The sequence below is a fragment of the Tiliqua scincoides genome, chromosome 1, assembly GCF_035046505.1.
Source record: "Tiliqua scincoides isolate rTilSci1 chromosome 1, rTilSci1.hap2, whole genome shotgun sequence".
Taxonomy (NCBI): Eukaryota; Metazoa; Chordata; class Lepidosauria; order Squamata; family Scincidae; genus Tiliqua; species Tiliqua scincoides.
Window position 1 is genome coordinate 274054517 of NC_089821.1, and position 15257 is coordinate 274069773.

At 45.2% G+C, this 15257-nt stretch overlaps 1 pseudogene; it reads right to left on the reverse strand.

The window, feature by feature from the left end:
• Positions 1 to 12753: 12753 nt before the first annotated feature.
• LOC136637263 (5S ribosomal RNA) lies at positions 12754 to 12870 on the reverse strand (annotated as a pseudogene).
• Positions 12871 to 15257: the final 2387 nt, after the last annotated feature.

A 15257-nucleotide genomic window follows, 5' to 3' on the forward strand; every position in this document is an offset into this window, starting at 1 on the left:
TTTTTTTAAACTGATTTGAAAGGGATGCATTTTTCCCCTTCTCCAGGGATTAGCGTATTCCTTCTCATTTGCAGGGGCCATTCATGTTGAGTCAAATCCTTGTATAAAAATCCGTGTATAAATAGGCTGGACCTCTACTCATAAATATGAGAGTACATTAAAGGTATGTGAAGATGAATAGTTTCAGAAGCCGTCAATGAAAAAACAACACTGAACACATTCACATGAATACATCTCAGCCTCCGATACCATCCTTCATGTCAGAGTCATTTCTGGACTGCAACTCCTCCTTTAAGAGTGAAGGTTTTGCAGGCTCAGAAGAAGGAGTTTCAGCATATGAAATAAGCTTGCTACTTCAAATCCAAAACAGCATTCTAAAAGTACCCACATGAGTCATGTATTAGCGATCCTCACTGCTCCTTCTAGAAAATACTGTTTATATAGCATCAGAAAATAAAGTTGTCTCATGTAAAACAAGCTTGTAAGTTGAGATACAAAAATGAAGATTCCAAATATCCAAATTATCCAATAATACTCTAAGCATTACAGATAGAACAATCTATTAGGAAGGAAAGAAATAGACATCCAGTTCTGGGTGCAGAACTGCTGCTTCTACAATTGCCCATCTGCCATCCAGGGTGCATATAAAGTCTTTTAGACCCATACAGAGTTACTGTATTCACACACCAAATAAATGGCGCTGATTCCATGGGAGGTGAATTCCATCATCTCTAAGCATGGTGTCTTCATGGTTTGTTTTGTGAGCTCCCCTAAAATGCTGACGCTTGCTCTTTTCTTCGCAAGGGCAACTCCTGGTTCTCCTGAAAAGCCCCTCAAGACTGTGAGACGTCCAGAGTGGTGACCCATAAGATGCAAGGCATCTTGATACTGCCACTTGAGAGAAATATGACCTCCCCTTCCCCACCTGCATGTCTGATGTGTGTACCTTGGATAATATTTTGTATTTCTGTACAAACAATTGAGTGCAGTCACCATATAATAGATTATAAGCCACATGGGAGGAATTCTTTATACGTATCAGGATCCTCATGGCAGCAGCAGTGGCAGCTTGAGGCCCTGGTCAGAATAGGGTAGAGCTGATAGGGTAGAATTAGTCAGGTGTCTGTGAGGGGCAGCACGGGATGGATACATGGGTGTGTGGCTGGACCTGGCCATGGACTTTGGGGGCGAATGTCTTAACAATAATCATTTTCTGAAATACCTGAATTGTTTTGAAGTGTAGGCCATGTAGCAGTGTTAACTTATGCTATTTTTTCTTTTAATGCTCTCACTCTTTGTGCATACCAGTTTTGTTTTCTAGAGAATTCGCAATGTGATTTACATGAGCTTGAAAAATAATCACTATATGGTGATAAATATCCTTGGCAAAATGACAGTGCAAGACGATGGCATTCAGAAACTGCTTGAGAACATATATTTCTCCATTTAATTATTTTTTTTTAATATTTCGTATTATTCATTGCTGGCAAAGAAAATAAATAAACAAATAGACCTGACTGACACAAAGAACAACATTTAAAATCTAAGAACAGAATCGGTTTGTCACACCAGATTTTGGTTTTGTTATTGACATCTTTGAGTTGTGTTTTGATGCCTGTAATTAAATTGCTAATTATGTGTCTCTGTTGCAGTGGTCATGGTTTTATTACTTAATTGCAGCAAGTTTGCTCCCGCTACCAAACAGTATTTGTTTAACCTTCACAAATGCTGCTTTCGTGTTAGCTTCCATATGCAAAGGCTGCAAGGCTGCGCTGTTGACAGCTGCGATTGAACTAGAATCAGAATAGTTCAGAGTTCTTTGCCGTATATTTAATTTTGGATTTGTGCTAAAGAAATCCGGAATTCTCTCTCTCTCTCTCTTTCCCCTTCTCTCTCTCTTTTTCTCTCTCTGTGTATGAAGCATGGAAAAAGCAATTTTTAAACAATACATGTATAAGCAATGAGCAAATACACACGTTAAGAGCAGCCCACTCCAAGACAAAATAAAGACCTGAACTGAGTGAATATGAAAATACTGCAAATGTAGTCATTTTTTTTTTTTGCATTGATTCTTCCTGCTAGCTTTTGTGTATTTTGAAAACATTTGATAAGGTGAGGCACTATTCAGTAACCTTCTTTCTCCCCCCTTATTCCTTATTCTTTACTTTTGAATTTAGGGGGTTTTCTCTTTGTCAGACCGTTTCAATGCATTCATTAATTTTTCCCCTCATTGGTGTTATTTTATGCAAACGGCAAGATGTGGGTTTTTTTTCCCCTTCTCTCGCTGAAGATTGCCTCTTTATTTTATTTTGAAATATTTGTATATTTATTTCATTAAATGAGATAATGCTTTTTCTTATTAACATAATTTCCAGTACATTAAACATATTTCTCCACAGACAGAAGAGAGGAATCAAATTAAACGACAGTTAAATCACTTGCAGCCATTTCAACTGTTATAAGAAATAAAAATGCTTCTGTTTGTTGGTTTTTTTACTCCCTCTTTGTGATCACGAGATGGGTGTTGTAAAGGGAAATGAAATACTAAAGCGAAAGGAGGGGAAACATAAAGAAATAATGACTGACTTACTGCAGTAATACCACTGAGAGGAGAGAGAAAAAACTGCTACAAATGAAAGGAAAAAAAATAATATAGCTGTTTTGAAAGTTATCAAAATTCATTTTTTATTGATGAGATCCATGCAAGTCTAATACTAAGTAAATGACAGGGGAAAAAATCAATGCCATAAATAGTGGCTGCTGAAAGGAGAAATAAATACATTGTGTTTGGAGGGCCATTATTCTAAATAGCTTTAATTTTTAAATAATTTATACTTCAACATATGTAACTGGAAGAAAAGAATATTAAAAAGATGCCCAATTCTGCAAAAAGAAAAGAAAAGAAAAAGAAAACTGGCCAGTCCCATGAAATAATGTGGCAGCAGGCACCTTAGGCCTGATATTGTCAGGAGCCCTCCTTCTCACTTCAGTCCAGGGCTGGGTAGAGCTAGTGTTAATGGCTTCTTTAGAAACCAAGGTAAGGAAGTAGGCAGCTGTTGAACCAGTAAGGAATATACCCAAAGAAAAAGCAGGAAGGGGGTGAACAGCTTCTGATGGAACACTGTCACAGTTTGGTGGAGCCTAGTGCACCATTTCTTCACTGCATTCTGCCACATATGGGTGTTAGCTGTGTACTCCAGAGGTTGCTGATAGCCAAAAGGTATTCCTAACAAGCTTTCTCTGAAATAGCTCAGTTCTCTGTGGAGGCCCCATAGCTATTTTCTACAGGTCGCTGATAACCTGTGCACTGCTATCCTCTTTCCTGTGACATATCTAATTTTCCAGTCCTGGTGCAATCATGCCAATGGGGATCCGCCAGGGATGTTCTTCAAGGGAGAGCCAAGAATGACTGAGGACCCAATCCTATCCAGTTTTCCAGTGCCAGTGCAGCCATGCCAATGGGGCATGCACTGCATCGTGTGGTGGGGAGGAAGACACAGAGGCCTCCTCAAGGTTTGGGAACATTTGTTCCCTTACCTCAGGGCTGCATTGTGGCTGCACCGGTGCTGGAAAGTTGGATAGGTTTGGCCCTTCAGTTCTCTAACTTTAGTACACCTTGAGTTTTCGTTCCTGGTTGTTTCGGAATTGGTTGTCCCCTCTCCTTTCCTTCCTTGTTTTAATGGGAGACACTCAAATGCATATGAGTGAGCTAAAGGCAACATCACTATTTGTTTCTCTTGCAAGCCTCAAAACAATAGCTTTGTGAGGACTGCTGGATTTTGGGTGTCAATCACCCTGGTGAAGTAATATGTATGACCTTTTTGGAGGTTCTGAAGTATTGCCACAGTTAATGCTCTTTGTACCACTTTTTCCGTATACAAATGCGCTCAAAGCAGTTTATGGCAAATTAAATGACATAAATAACATTAATACACAATGCAATAAAAACAAGTAATCCCTAAAGATGATGTGCACAGCTGCAAATGGGCATTATGGCCTTCACAGATCAGGATGTTATCACTTTATGGATCCCAGAAAGAGAGTTTAACATTTTTATTTTTTCACATCTGGTTGATGAAAGAAGGAGGACCAAATTTCTACTAATATGTTTAGGGCTATGTTTAGGCCTCTGGAATAGCGACATTTAACATTTCCAGTCCTAGGATCTAACTTTGACCCCAGATTTAAAATTGTAAATGTAATTTATATATCATATTTACCTTTACGACAATACTTTGATTTTCAGCCACTTCACTTTCATCACTTTGCTCCTCCAGCTGTTTCCAATTATAACCACATTTCAAACTTTGTCCATGTGCTTTCCTCTTTTGTCCAATTTCACCCAACCTTCCACAATGTTCGCAGATGTTCTTATGTTTAGTTTTATTTTATTTCTGCTTGTTTAGGTTTTGCATGCATCTGCATATGAGAACCGTCCTAGCCTAGGGTCCAAGCTGGCCCTTAGTCACTGGAGAGGCCAAAGAGACAACACAAGTCAGGAAAGAGGGAACCAGTTGATGCTGCTGTGTGCAGCATCAAATTATGACTTGGGTGCACATTGTTGACCACAGATCAACCATCACAGAGGCCCCATGCTGCCCTCCTCATGGCGCTGCTGCTTGAGTTGCAGCAGCTGAGAAAAATCTAGGATTTTTATGGATTGCCATTATTCATGTGGCAGCCAGCCTTGCTTCCCCTGCACATAAAGTGTCCCTGGAAACAAGCCAGTTGACCAGGAAAGGTGGGAGAATAAGACGTGCCCATACAAGATTCCCATGGCCACTTCCTTCTCTCCCATCTTCCCCCTGCCAGTTATTTGCTCACAATCAGTTTTTCTACTGAGGTCCTCTGGGAACCAGCCGAGGTGGTGGAACCACTTCCTCTGCCACTTCTTGACCCTTTGAGGGTGGGAGAGGGGGAAATGCTCCTGCTTATGACACTGATACCAACAAATGGGTGGGAATAATGAGAAAGTGCTCAATGGAGTATAAATGGATGGAGATTGTAGTGGTGGTGGGGGAATGGAAGGAGAGATGTTACATGGGGCCAGGGGAAAGCCCTGCTAATTGGGTAAGAGGCACTTTTTCAAGTGGGTGCTCCTCTTTTTAGCAGGGGGAGAGTAACTGGCCCACCTCACCCCAGCACTGTCTGTTCTAGTGGCTGTCTGCTGGTATTCTTTTGCATCTTTTTAGATTGTGAGCCCTTTTGGGACAGGGAGCCATTTAGTTATTTGATTTTTCTCTGTAAACCGCTTTGTGAACTTTTAGTTGAAAAGCGGTATATAAATACTGTTGATTGATTGATTGAAAGCTATGCATTTTTGCATGCACGCATTAGGCCCAAGGCCTTTCAACAATTGTGCACACAAGGCACCCATGGCTCAGCACAACCTTCCATCAATCCTGGCATCAACCTATGAAGGGCTGGCCTCAGGACTGTCAGGGTCCAATGTAGGGTGCTCATGTGGGGCCCCCCACTTTCCAGGCAGCTGTGGCAACTGCAGCCACGGTGAACTAGACACTTGTGGTGCTGAGTGCGAAGCATGGCACCTGGAAATAGTTGGTGGTGACATAAGGGAAGGCAAGCTAGCCCACACTCCACTCACTGTACTGCCCTCCCGGCTGCCAGATGCTGGCTGTAGCAGTGGGAAATCTGCCCACCACCTCATTGTGGGGCTCCCCAGCGTGCGGGGCCCATTATCATGACACAGGCCACGTTGCCCTAAGGATGTCAGTGGTGGTACAGTGAGACTGAAGATGGACACAGAATTCTTGAGTGATCAGCAGAGTTCTTCAGCCATGATGTGAACCTGGCTTTGCAACTTGCCTTATATGCATACAGGTCAGCCCTCCTTATCTGTAGTTTCGGGACATATGGATCAGGTCAGGAGAGCCTGAGTGTATCTCCTGGACACAACCAGAAAAGTCTTCCGGTTCCGCTGGGAGGGAGGCCCTCTAAAACACAGGGAGGTAGCGTACAACCCCACCTCATCTCAGAAAGTCTGTTGGAGCTAAGACACACTTCCCATTTAGTGAAAAACCATGTGTCTTAGAAGGTTCCGGTAGGGCTTCTGAAGTGCAGGGAAGTTGCATGTGGCCTCCGAATGCCTCACAAGGCCTCCCTCTTGATGTGATTCCCTCCTGCTACCTGCCCACTCTTCAGAAGGCCTGCCTGAGCTTTCTGAGATGCACTTCTGGTTTAGTCAAAAACCAGGCATGAGTCTCAGAAGGCTTTGATAGGCTAAACACCTGCAGGTGCAACCAGAAGGCTCTTCCAGTCCCATCTAGAGGTCCTCTGATGGCAATGACTTGCAGATTTGATTATTCATGGGTTTTGGTATCTGTGGGGGGGTCCAGGAATGGATCCCCAGTGGATACCGAGGGCCAGCCTGTATATACCAGCATGTCAATTGCTGGCTGAGGGCCCAGCTCTATCCAATTTTCCAGCACCGGTGTAGCCACAATACCACCCCAAGGTAAGGAAACAAATGTTCCCATACCTTAAGGAGCCCTCTGTGACTGCCTCTCCACCACAGGATGCAGTGCATGCCCCACTGACATGGCTGCACTGGCACTGGAAAACTGGACAGGATTGGGCCCTCAGTCAACATTCTTGGCTCTCCCTTGAAGAAGCTCATCCCCTGGGGGATCCACTCAGCATTCTATTTTCAGCAGTGACTGGCTACATATTTCTGATAAACCCATGATGAGGCACAATGACAGCAGCAGCTTCTGTGGTTTGCCTCCCAGCAACTGGTATACACAGGCATAGTGCCTCTGGATCTGGAGGTTCCATTAAACTAGCTGAGCTGTTCACTTTTATTTTTAAAAAAGTCAAGCAGCAAATATTCAAATGAAAATGTATTTACACCTCCTTCACTTCTCAAGACAGTCACAAAAATTCTTTTAAAAGTTGAAAAATTGATCTAGGCATTGGGAAAGATTAGTGATGCATGAGTACTAGGCAACAGGTGCTCATCCCTCTTTCAAACGGCATTGCCAAAAAAAGACATCTTGAGCTCTTTTTTTTATGGATTGGCCCAGCACAGAAAATGAGCATGCATTTCGGAGAGCTGTAATGGCTCTTTCAAATTTAAGTGCTGAATGATGTGTCGTTGCTTTAAAGTCTAAGAGGGTATACAGAGGCAGCTGGAAACAGGAATGCACACGTGTGGCAGAGGGCAGAAGGTGTCAGAGGATGCATATTTTAAAGGCATACATATATTCAAATTTGCTTTATGTATAGATCTGGAGCATGAATCTGAGAACTGAATTATCTGAAGTTGGGCCCCTTCGCGTCGTTTCTGAAGCGAAATGCAGGATTGTGGGCTGGCGCCCTATGCACAGGTAGGCTGCTGAAATCCCATTAAAAGTTGCTGAAATTCCAGCCTTGCAGCTTCAGCCCCTTTATGTGCTCTTACATTTCTGCCATGCAAGGCACTCTCCAAGATTGCCAACTCCTCTTTGAAGTGGAAATAATTAGGATTCCACTACAGTCAAGGATTTTATTAATTACATATCTGTCGAATCACGTGGCCAGTCACAAAACCATCCGGGCAAGTCTGTGTTTAGAGATTTGTAGACAAAAGACTTAGCGTAAACAGAGCAATGTTGAACCTACTTGCCTGTAACCCGCCACTGAGATAACAAGAAGGGTTCTGCTCCCAGTCTGCGACGCGTAGAACAATTCTAAGTAAATATTCGTCATTAATATATATCTGTTGCTTTTTTTTTTTTTTGCATTTAATTTGATAGTGTGTCCAGCAAACAAAGCGGCAAAGGGTAGGGTGCCATTTCCTCACCCCCCCTCCACAGATGCAATTGCATATTTTCAATCATTGTTAAACAGAGGCAGTGCAAGACGGAGCTTTAACCCCCCACTTGATTTGGTGTGTGATAAAAGGAGAAGATGCTATCAATCTTTATTGTCTGTCTCGCTTACTGTAATTGCATTCAATAGTCCACTGATTCTGATGTCTGTGCTAATGTCAGAAACAGGGAAGAGCCAGATGCTCAGACTTGAGCATATGTGTCCACTGGCCACTTTGATACGTTGGCAGCAAAGTCACTGGGCTGGATGATAAATTGTTAACACCACAGATTATGAACAGTTGTGCACATGGCATGCAGGAAATGCATCTTGGTCACCCCGGTACAAAAAGTATTCTGACATCAAGTGATGCCAGCTAAAGGGCATACCCTGGATGATTTGCAGGTATTTCATCTTGGCAAATATGCCAATGGCTTGCTGAGTTGTCACAGGTAATATCTAACACTTGATATCAAGGCATGTTTGAAATATTTCACAGCCATTATGTCCAAAATCTTGATAACAGCCCCATCAAGTAGGTCAGCATTCTTGTCTCCATACTGCAGGTGGCTGTCGGGGTTGATACTGAGAGAACGTAAGGCCTGCCTAAGACCCAGTGGTGTAGCTAGAGGAGGTGCAAAGCACTAAGCCCCTTTGTGGGGCTTGGGCCTTCCCCCAGGGGATGCATGTCCCATTCCCCCAAGGAGATGCTGGCAGCTGCCTGAAGCCCATAGGATGCAGTAGTCACAGTTTTGCTCCCCACACCTGGAATGACCCTGAAAGAGAGGGAGAGGGGCCCCTTGCACACTGCAGTGATGCTCCCTGCAAAACTTAGTGCTTTGTACCTTCTCTAGCTATGCTACTGCTAAGACCGACTAGTGAAGTTATTCTGTGACCCTAGTGCCAATCAGACGCATGATGTCCCTGTGAGGTAGTTCACTGCTACCCCCATTGTACAGCTGATGAAATAAGATTGTGATCCTACCGTGGCTGCCATTGAGTTCAGTTAGGGCACAATCCTAACCCCTTATGTCAGTGCTTTCCAGCACTGGCTTAGCGGTGCCAATGGGACATGTGCAGTTGGGTGTCACTCACAGAGGCCTCCTCAAAGTAAGGGAATGTTTGTTCCCTTGCCTCAGAGCTGCATTGCCCTTATGTCAGTGCTGGAAAGCACTGACATAAGGGGTTAGGATTGTGCCCTTAATCTACTCCGATGTAACTGTGCTTAGAGTTGCAGCCTAAGGCTCTGCCACTGAAAGGGGTCAGGCTTTTGCTACATATTGAAATGCTGATGAAAAGGGCGTGAATTTTTAAAATGTACATGAGAATTCCTGGGAGTAAACAAAAGATTTGGGCAGAAATTCTGATCTCGCTAAAGGGGAAAAATGGGAAAGAGCTGACTTGAGAAAATAATCGTGAATTTCGTTCTGCTCTTTTGTAATTGTCGAACAGCTGCTGTAGCACTTGGGTTTGGGTGACTGTGGACTTAGAACATTTTCACAAATAACAGTACAAAGTGGTTCCTCTGTTTCCAAGCCAAATGGGACAAGGGAAGGGTAGTTTAATTTATAGCACATGCTTGCATGTCTACTCAGAAGTAAATCCCATTAAGTTCAATGGGACTTACTCCCAGGTAAGTATGTATAGGCTTGCAGCCTTAAATATTTATACCCTATCCTTTTGCTCGGGTAATAGGGCACCCAGGGCAGCTTACAATGGTAATTAAAATTACAATAAAATACAGAGGTAAGAAGGTAGAAACAGTAGAAAGGAAAGAAAAAGACAGTTGCCAGCATATGACATCATAAGAGCTTAGGTAATACAGGAAAGCACAAAATACAGCAGCAGTGATTATAGTAATAAAAAAAGCACCCCAAAATAGCAAAAACAACTGTATAGAAAGCAAAACTAAGGTGAGAAGGACGTGAAGAAGAAAATCATTTAGCCCCCACTGGAAGGGAGAGAAGAGGGTGCCCAGCAGTATCACACTTTCTGGAATTTTGTAAAACATCAGTGCTTCTGTTAGAAGAGTGGCACAGGAAAAAGCCATGCTACTGAGCTCATGAAGCAGCACATCCTAAGGACCACCTTGACATGCTATTTCCATCACTTGGAAGGCACATGAAGCAGCCTCCATGTGGTGTCTCCCCTCCTATAGGCATAGTAGTATTCTTTCCCGCAAGATGTGGAGCGTGTCTTCCTGTAGTGTTCGAGGGGGTACAAAGTACTAAGTTTTGCAGGCACCTGAACTTGCCATACAAGGGGCTCCTCTCCCTCCCCTTCAGAGCCATTTCCAGCAACGAGAGCAAAATGGAGGCGCGTTTAGGTGCCTACAAAACTTCGTGCTTTGCACCTCCCTCTAGCTATGCTACTGGTGTCTAAATCAAAAGCCATAACTGACTTTCTCTAGGCTGAGGCTAGTAAGTTGAGGAGCAGAACCAAAAGTCAGAGTAACAACCAGATGCTCACCTCAGCTATTCTGGACAGTGGTGGACCTCACATTATGTTCGATGGGCAGATGCCCCAGGTGTGAGCCTGGGGAAAACTGTGCTTTCAGTTTTCTGGAAGCACAGTTTATAACGTTGGGGAAGCCTCAGGAATTCCTTGACGCAGCCTATGGCTGCACAAGGCTCCGTGAGTCTCAGGTGAGTGGGAGGGGGCAGATTTCCATGAGGGGGGAGGCAACAGCCTGCAGGGGGGTGCCACTGTGGACCTTTGCTCTGGGGCGCAGGGCTGGGGAGGTCCGCCACTGATTCTGGAATACTTTTTTGGTGTAGAGAAGTTCCATTTCATCCCAATGAAATCAGTCGTCCTATCATCATAATCATAACCTGGTTTACTTGAAATGAGGTCCCATTGATTTGAATGGAATGAAAGGCTCAGTTCTCTCCACAGGATATGCTGGTGTATATGTACATATGCTAGTGCAATGAGAGCCCCACTGGCATACAGGTCTGCCAGCTGAAAACACTGTGCCATGCTGATGTGACTTGAATGTCACTTGGACAGCAGCGCAACTCCACAGGCAGAGACCAAAACAGGAAGGAGATGGGGGTGTATGTAGGGGGAGCATGGGGCTGTGACATGGATGTAGGAGAAACATGGCAATGATGAGAAAGAGTTGATGCACATCAGGCCCTAACTCTCCTTCAGACGATGGACATGCCCCCAGTGCTGGAAGAAAACTACACCAACAACGTAGCTGGTGTAAATAGAAGGAGTAGATAGCAGAGATAGAAGGAGCTCCCTAGGAAACAATGGGGAATGGAAAAACAGCTGAAAATTGCACTTCCTGCCACCCCTGGCCCACCTACTCTTCTATAATGGAGCATAGCATACAGAGTATTTTTGGCAGCCAATCACAGCACTTCAGCTCTCGTACTGAAACCCATGCCAGATGCCTGGCATGGGGCTATACTTCTCTAGTCTCCTGAAGGGGAGCTTTGGTGATGGGAAGAACCTTGGTGAAAAGGGCACTTGGCACAGGAAGTGCCAAGAAAGAATAGCTTGTCCCTCACAACGTGTATGGCAAGAGATTTTGTTAAACCCTTACCTTCTCAGAATTCTTCTTTCAGATAGTCTGACCTGGGAGGACTCCACACACAAATACCCAGCTGGAACCTCTACCTCACCACCCTGGCAGGGGAAGCAAGCAAAATGCACCCCACAGAAGCTAAGTGGTGGGGGCGACAGCGAGGAAGGCAATTCTATTCTGTCACACATCAATGCTGCATCTCTGTTTCATATCTCTTATCAAATGTGTCCCTTGTCAAATGTATCTCTGCTATCAACTGTGTTGCCTTCCCACCTGTCCTTTTGCAACAGCCAAGGGTTGGGAGTGTCTGCTCCCTTTTGGGGAATCCCAGGAGCTCCAGCTATTGGTACTGCTGGCCAAACTCCCACCTGAACCCCCCCTTTTTTAAGGACTGCACCCCTGCCATAAGGGGCTAAGGAATGCTCCTCTGAAGAGTTCTTCTGCAGACTCCCCCCTGCCCCCCCCCGGAGATAGAAAGGTAATGTTCCAAAGCACCAGAATCTCACCCCCTACAGGGCACCACTACATGTATGCTCTGGTGGCACCTCTCTCCCTTACAAACACTGAGTATACATCGCAATCCACAGACCAGGTGTGACTGATGTTTTTGTCAATTCCTTGTTATTCTGTTTTTCTCCTTGCTCCCCACAGGCAGTTGCTCACAGGTGAAGTCAGAGTGCAGACCCCCCCAAAAGAAGCTTACAGCTTGCCTGCCCTCAGTGACCACTGAGTTCAGCTGTTGCTTGGCTAGGTTGCTGACCTACTCCTTCCTGTGGGCCCCTATGGCTTTGCAGACTCCGTGGCAGACGGTGAAGCAACTGGCACTTGTGACTTGGTTGTTTGTTGAACAACCTGCAATGGCAAACCACCCTGCTGGGTGGAGATGGTTGGCAACCCCATTTGTGTGTTTCAGATGCTGCTCCATCCCAGATACTGTTCAATCAAAACCTTGACTGGATCACCCTTGTAGTCTCCTTCATTCCCTGCTTCCCACCCTAGTTGTTTCTTACCTCAGCTGGCCTCAGGGTTGGACTTTGCTAGAGTGAGGGGCCCTCTGCTCCCAGGGTCTGCAGCGTTCTCACTCCCTTACTTCAAGGAGGGGGACACTTCTCCGTGACTATGAGCCCTCTGTTCTCTGCTGTATTATGGTGGGCAGTAGCAGGGGAACAAGAGAGTCAGCATACAGACAGCCATGCTTGAAAATGCCAGCAATGACATAAAGGGTATGAGGTTTGCATGACTAGATGGATGGTTTGCTGCAGCTAGCACTATGTGTCACATGCCAGCCCAATGATTGGTCCATGCAGTGCTCCCTCTGATAGATCCATGTGCAGCACACAGCCTTCTAGCCAGGCGGGCCTGTTTGTGGTGTTGGTTGGCAACCTTCAGTCTCGAAAGACTATGGTATAAGCCTATAGCACCTGGTATTCCCAAGCGGTCTCCCATCCAAGTACTAACCAGGCCTGACCCTGCTTAGCTTCCAAGATCAGACAAGATCAGGCATGTGCAGGGTGGTGTTGCAAGGCTTTAAATGCCAGATGAGATATGTGTCTGGTTTTCTTCTGTGGCTGGGTGATTAAAGAGCAGCTATGGGAAGCAGCCAATGTGAGTTCTAGATCTGCCTCCCTGTGTTGTTTCTCCCTGCCGCAGGTATTTCTGGCCTGTTATGAAAAAGCCAATGCGAGGTCTTCCTTCCTTTTTCGTGTGATACAGTCGCTTTGTCGCTTTGTCGCTTTGTTTGCAGTTTCACTCTGCTGCACACCAGGGAGTGGTCAGTGTCGCAGGCAGCACCATGATAACTGCGTGTGATCTTGATGCTGGGAAGGCTGGAGCGTCTGGTGAGGATCAGGTCGAGCTGGTGCCAGTGCTTTGATCTTGGATGTCTCCAAGAGACTCTATGTTGGGGCTTTGTGTTGAAGAACGTGTTGCTGACACAGAGACCGTGATGACAGCAAAACTCTAGCAGGCGTTGGCCATTTTCGTTCATCCTCCCAGTGCCAAACTGACCTATGCAAGTGGGCCATGAACTGTTATCAGCACCAACTCTAGCATTGAAATCGCCGAGGATGAACAATGGCTCTTTTACAGGGATTTTCTTGACAGTGGTGGCCAGGTCATCATAGAATTTGTCTTTGGCTTCTGCTGGAGACGACAGAGTCGGTGCATAAGCACTGATGAGAGTGATAGGTCCTGCTGATGACTGGAGCTGCAGGGACAAAATTCTTTCACTTCCCACAGTAGGTGGGATGATGGATTTCAGCAGGGTATTTCTGACCGCAAAGCCAACGCCATGTTCCCTGGTTTCGTTTGGTGGTTTTCCCTGCCAGAAAAATGAGAAATTTCTCTCCTTGACAGATCCGGAATCTGGCAGCCTAGTCTCTTGAAGGGCGACGATGTCCATCTGCAGTCTGCTCAGCTCCATGTCGATGACAGCTGTTTTGCGTGCGTCGTCTATTTCTTGCAGGTCATCAGAGAAGCCAGGTGTCATTGTCCTAACGTTCCAGGTGCCCAGCTTTAGGGCAGTAGTTTTCTGTTTTCTGTTGCATGGTGCAGAGTTGTCGATCCGCTTGTCGGTTTTCACCCTAAACCCCACGCACCCCATGAGGTTAACGGACCGTGGCGAGGCAACACCTTACTGGCTGGGGACTGCCCAGCTTAAGGCGGGCGGTAGCTGCCCAATGAGATGCAATGATCTCTCCCACCGTCGGAAGCAGCCCCTGGCGTCATGCTCTACGCCAATCGAGCAAAGACTTATAACCGGTAAACTGCTGCTTCCCGTGTTGTGCCGACGCCGTATGGCGAAGTTGGAGTGTCCTCTCCAGTGCGCGAAGCCTGGGTAAAGAAGGTATGGAGGATAGGCTGTTACCCATGCAGCAAATCCCCCCTCTCCACGTCGCTGGAATGGTCCAATGGAAAGGCAGAAGCCAATACGGTTGGTTCCAGCGGCGTCGCAGGAGTTGCCAGAACGTGACTGTGTTCAGCCATGAACTGCCTAAGGGACTCTGGCTCCTGATTTTGCCTCGAGGTTGACTCCTGAAGCCTTTTCCAGAACTGGATGTAGCCACAAGGCAGTGGAGGTTTGAGGTCAGAGTTTCCTTCTCTTAGATGAGCTGCCTTCCTAGGCTGACGAGTCCCATCTACCCGGTCTAAGAGTATGGCTAGCCACAAACATATTAACTGGCAAAGAGCAGTAGAGTGCATGCCACTGTAACACATTTTACTTTGCACAGAGAGTGACAGAAAACCACCAACCACATATTTATAAATATCTTTGAGAAAGCCAAGGCATAACTTTAACTGTGATTCAGTCACCTTTCAGTGGTTTGCAAAAAGGATCAAGTAAGGTGCTGACAATACCACTCTTCTCTAAAATGAGAATTTATTTAAGCTACAGATGTAAACCAGCACATTTTTTGTATATATGATAATATTGTTCAAACTGGCCAAAATCCATCACACCATGTATTGCATTCACTGGGGCTTTTCTGCTCTGGCAGGAGCCCTCTGTGTTCTCCAAGTAAAACTCATGAAGCACAACGTTTGCCAACAGAAGGAAAATACCCGTGAGAGATGCCATAGTTCAATGATAAAACAAAAGCCCCAATTCAATCCTTATTCTTGATTTAAACAGATCTGAAGTAGCAGAGCTTAGAAAGATCTGCCAAAGATCTTGGACAGCCACCACCTGAAAATAGACTTTAACTGCGCTAGAAGGACCATAGTCTGACTTTATATAAAGCAACTTGATATTTTTCAGAAGAAATATTAATGATAAATGTTTCAGGTTAACTCTTTCTTCCCAAGCATCAGTTATTCTGTGTCACCTAATAGCCCAATCCTATCCAAATTTTCAGCCCCGGTGCAACCGTAATGCAGCCCTGGGATAAGGGAACAAATGTTCCCAAACCTTAAG